Consider the following 5,737-nt stretch of genomic DNA (forward strand, 5'->3'; position numbering starts at 1 on the left):
TATAAATTCTTCTTTGTTCATTTTATTTAAATGTATATAAGTTGTGTTGATATATATTCTTCTTTGTGCATTTATTGAGTTTTTACTAACTCCAACAATTATGTTACACTGTAGTCTTTATATCCTTATTTTTAATTGTTTACGTTTTTCAGATATTATTTGTTTTAATTCTTTATATTGTTGTGGTTTTTGTACGTTATCCATCTAAACAAATTAAATATTATTTTGGTAAATATCTAAATTTAATTGTTTCATAATCAAATAAATTAATCAAATAAATCCAAATATATACTACTTTCGTCAATATGCTCATATTGAGTCAACTCAGAACAATACTTGTGTAGATATTGGAGATACATGACGATGGCATCCAAAAGTTCAACCAAATGATCCTCGGTCATGGTCACATCACTTGATTCTGCATTACTATATGAGCTAATACAACTTCTGACATTTTCCAAGAGGCGAGGAATCTCATGATCCATTAATTTAACCAGCATTTCTTCTCCACTCTGACGAAAACGTGACTGAACCAGATCATGAATCTCATTTGATATGCAAGACATGATTTCTTCATTACAACCTTCTGCCAAGAGATAGTGATAATGATGAAAAAATGCGGACACAAATGTCAGCTCTTCAATTCGATCCTTGTTAAGAACTGAAATTTGCACACATTCATTATCTAACTTCTTTATGAAATCAAGAAGATTGACCATGTCCTCGTGAAGTACAACAGACAACAACTGCCGAAAACACCAAATGTTGTTTCAAATTGCCCATCATAAATTTTCCTCTAAATTACAACAGGCAGCTAACGCAGGCGCAGAGGAGTTTCTCCATAAATAGCCTAACAGTTAAGCAAAATATTTGTCCTGTTACAGCTTAAATCATAAAGAGAGCATGTCAATAAAGATTTCTACTGATCTGTCCATCCACATACTAGTTAGTTACTCAGAGCACTGAAGTAGTATATTACCTAGACCAGATACTTTAATCCAAAATCAATGAAAAACGAATACATACGGACATAGTCATTTGATTTTCAACACTGTTAAGAGTCCTTTGCTGGTTGGAGAATGATCTGGTGATTTTCTTATATGAACTTAGGCAATTCTCACCTTATGAGCTAGTTTTGAGGTTGAGTTTGGTCCAACTTTCAAATTGTTATAAGCACTATTGTCTATTTTGCCCATCAAACCCAAGCATAAAAATGATATACGTTACCCTATTTGAATCACTGCCCTTAAAACAACTTAACCCAATGAAAAAGAAATTCATTTTTCTTGTTGAAGCTACATGAATTTTTTTTCATCATAATTAAGATGTTGAAGTTGATTAAGCTCCATAAAGAAACGAACATACTTACCAGACTAAGTTGAATATGCCAACTTTTTTTTTTAAAAAAAACGTGTTGTATGACATACCGATGAGCTATTTGCTTTCCAGTCCCTTCTTTCTCCTCATTTTTCTTTTCCTCTTTCCATGGATGTAGTTGTCACTAGTCAAGCCAAACTAGAGAAAAAGCTTGTGCTTCTATTTAGAGCCTAATACTTAAAATTTAAGAGACAAAAGTTTGAACCATATTTTCAACTTGGTGAAAGAATTAATTTTAAAATAGGAGAGGTTGAAGAATACACAACACACCTTCAAACTACAGCAAAACCGAGAGAAGTTGAAGTAAATAGCTAAAAGAGGAACATAAATCTACAATTTTGTCATAATAAAGTTGTTCTCCAAAAAGTAATAATCATAATAAAGTTGTGGTGCAAAAAAAAATCATATCATGATAAAGTTGTGCAGGGGATAAGATGAGCCCACTAAGTTGGTTTGAAAGAGTGTATAAGAATAATGCTGAATAGTGTATAATAATAATATTTATATTAGTAGTATTTGAATTAATTATGCTAATATTAATTATGCAGACAATATTTCTTACACACTACTTAGTTTGATGTATTAAAATTAAAATATAAAATATAATTTTTATCAAACAATATTTATTTACTAAAATACCCTTTATTTAGCATTCTATACTCTCTTTTGCAATCTTCTGTCCGAAACAAAAACTTTTCTTCACTTATCTACAAGCAGTATCCCATATGCTAAGCTTTCTTCTCTAGCAATTTCTGCATATGGCTACAATGGAAGTCTCTAATTGGGAGCAACGTAGCTGTTGTAGAAAGAAACTTAATTATTACTTTGTCTAAATTAAAAAATCTGGATAGTGAAACCGGCGAAAAGTTCACCGGAAAACCCAAACCCTTCTTCCCCAAATTTATAACCTTCAAAACAAAAAAATCAATTTCATATCCATACTCCAATTACGGAAGTATGGATTTGACGTACTTCAATGAAAAAAAGATCATGGAGATTAGAACTATAGGTCTAGTTAAATATTAGATACCAAACTGCAAGCTTCCGGCGAATGGCATAGGCATGGCACAAAAATACACTGCAAGCTCCTAGCAGATGGCAAAGTGCTACAAAATAGGCAAAGCACCATGGGAAAAATCTTGGGAAAATGTTTTAGTGGGGCTTTGAAGGGTAAATTTGTCATTTACTAATTAATACATGTGTTGAAACACTTGGTATTATTAATACATAGGAAATGATGAGTATTAATAATACACACCTTAATACACAATAGTGTGTATAACTAATGCAAGTATTAGTTATGCATAGTCTAAAAATTGATACCAAACATGATATTACTAATACACAAAGAATAATGCATGTATTATATTTTTAATACACTCTACCAAACGACTAAGAGGTCGTTTGGTAGAGTGTGTTAACAAAAACAATGCATGCATTATTTTTGTGTATTAATGCATTATTTGGCATAGTGTATTGGACTATGTATTACTAATACCTCTTCTTTTCTATGTATTATTAGTAATACAACACATTTCAATACATGCATTATACTATTAAATTACAAATTTACCCCTTAAAATAACAACTTCTTTCTCACCATTTTTCCACATCTTCTTCCTTCTTAATCAATCATTTTCTTATTTTTCTGATTTCTTTCTCTTTACTTTAGTCTAGTCAAATTCCTTCAATTTCATTCTCAAGAAGTAAAAATTGAGTTTTCAAGATTCATACCTTCCTCAAATTATTTTAGCAGTGAAAATGAGCAAATAGAAATTGGGTATTTGGGTAAAATAATGATGAAAATGAGCAAGTCAACATTTGATATCGAAGCCAACTCCTGGCACCAATGACAATTACAACAATGAGATTGAAGGCCGTGGAAGACAACATTAAGAAGTTGGAGACACAATTGTTGAATCCCATTGAAGAAACTCGCAAAATGTGGGTAGCACCAACTCAAAATTGATGAATTGGGTAAGAAAATGAAAGTCATTGTAGAGTGGATACTTTCACCTCAACATGGAATACTGGGCAGTGTTCTTGAAGAACTGGTACACATGGTGGGTCCTTCAACAAAACCAAGGTTTCATGAGAAAAATAAAGGGATAATTCACCGATTATAGGGTAACCAATTAAGCCCTAGGGTTGAATTTTCCTATTATGAGGGTCTGGGTCTTTGCCCATGGTTGAGGAAGTGAGAGTGCTATTTCCATTACAATAATGTCACTGATAATCAACAAAAACTAGAGGCTGCAGTTCTCCACTTGAATGAAAAGATGGAATCCTGGTATATTTAATTTCATGTGAGAAAAGGCAAAGTTAAATGGTTTGTTTTAATGTAGAATGGAAATCTACGAATATGTATAAAAAGTGTAATTTAGTAAATAAATATTTTTTTATAAAAATTATATAAATATATATTATTTTTAATACATCAAATCAAATGATGCGTAAGAAATAATGTCAGCATAAGTATTACCAATATTACTAATACTTGTGTTAGTAATGCAACCATTATAAATACACTTTATTTGACATTATTTTTATATACTCTACCAAGCGACTGCTAAGGTGTACCTCCTTGTTTACTTTTCTTTTTATCTTCATTTATTTGAGGCTAGACTAATTTAAATCAACCCCCAAATAATACAGGAGAAGACTCTCTATCTCACTAAAACTTGAGTGGTTCCTCTCCTGAAATGTCATCATTATTTCGGCAGGAAAAAGAAACAATTGATTGTTGACATGTGCTATGATAAATTGTTGGCGATAAGTTATGTATGATACTAAAAAAATAACCACATAGAACTATAGGAGGGTTTTAGATAGAAAATTTTATAACCTCATAGATTGGGTCCGAAGGTTAGAATATAATGTACACACATCTTGCTCCTACCTCATGGAGGTATACAAGTATATCCTGAATCATTTTGCCCGACTTAGGTACTGAGGATATATAATTAGACTATAAGGGTAAAGTAGTTATTGTATCTAATAGTTAGTTAAGGCAAGTTAGTTAGTTAACAGACTATTATATATACTCACTTTGTTTTGTTTCATTGATCAAGTAATAAGAAATTCTCAGTGTTTTTTTTTCGTTCTCTTCTCTACTTCTCTGCATATTCTTGTTAATGGTTTCTCTTAAATTCTATTAGACAATATGTATTTAAGAAAAGCTGAAAACTCTATTTTCTATATTTGGTAGATAATATTTCTATAATATTTTATATCCTAAAAATAAAATATATTTTGTATCGTAGAATAGATTTAGGAGCTGAAACAAACTCTGTATAAATAAGGAGGCTACTCTATGAATACAAACAAGGTTTTTTGTACGAATATTTTTATCATGGTATTAAAGCGAAACGATCCCTAGTATACAACTCTATTCATCCTTCTTCTTTTTTCCCTCTTTCTTTTTGTTTTGCAGTCGACTTATTCCTTCACAAAATCATTGCTCCTTTCATCGTCATGACAAGTATAGGTGAAAGTCCATTATCCAAATCCCTGCTTCAACATGACCCATCATCAATCTACTATTTAACGAGTGACAATTATGATGTTTGGGTAAAAACGGCTATCAATGGTCTGAAGCAAAAGGGAAACTTGCTTTTGTTAATGAAGATTATTCTAAACCAGAAACTAAAATCGAATACAAATTTCAAGCGTGACGATTGATTAATTCAGCCATATATTCTTGGTTGTTTAATTCTATCAATGGTACTAATAAATCAAGTGTTGTTGGATACAAGGTTGCTAGATAGATATGGAATGACCTTAAAGAATGTTACTCCATTGTCATGGCCCTCGAATTAACCAATTAAAATCTGAACTAGCTTCACTTAAACAACAGGGAACCAACTTTGTTTTGTACTATACGAAACTTAAATCTTTGTGGGAAGAGTTGACAAATTATGAAGACGTAACATGTGGATATTTTTGTGCTGCTTCACCCAAACTAATAAGTCCCACTGAAACTAAACTAACCCATCAATTTCTAGAGGATCTAGATGACTCATTTTTTGTAACTTTACAGTCCTAGATCTTGAGCATGGATCCCCTTCCCACTCACAATAAATCTTATGCATTGGTAAGCCTAGATGAAAGACGTAAACATATTGTTAGAGGATGTGAGGAGAGGGAGGTGATTAGTTTTGCAATGCAAGTGCTTGGAGGAGGAGGAAAAGGACGAGCAGTTCTCTCTAATGCACAACAACTAGCCCAGTTTATGGGAATCATAGATCTGTAAGGATTATAAGATTTCAGAATCGTAGAACTTAATAATTTTCACACACCATTCTATAACAATAAGCCAATCAAGAAACATACTGGAATTATCCATAACTTTTCTTCTTGA

General features: G+C 31.8%; 1 long non-coding RNA gene across 1 annotated transcript; it reads right to left on the reverse strand.

The window, feature by feature from the left end:
• Positions 1–270: 270 nt before the first annotated feature.
• LOC124895809 lies at positions 271–1,735 on the reverse strand. Its single transcript, XR_007051888.1, has 2 exons — positions 1,428–1,735; positions 271–884 (listed from the first exon to the last, which is right to left on the reverse strand). It is a non-coding gene; the product is annotated as an uncharacterized LOC124895809 (long non-coding RNA).
• Between the last annotated feature and the right edge of the window lie 4,002 nt (positions 1,736–5,737).

This window comes from Capsicum annuum, unplaced genomic scaffold (genome assembly GCF_002878395.1).
Source record: "Capsicum annuum cultivar UCD-10X-F1 unplaced genomic scaffold, UCD10Xv1.1 ctg997, whole genome shotgun sequence".
Classification (NCBI taxonomy): Eukaryota; Viridiplantae; Streptophyta; class Magnoliopsida; order Solanales; family Solanaceae; genus Capsicum; species Capsicum annuum.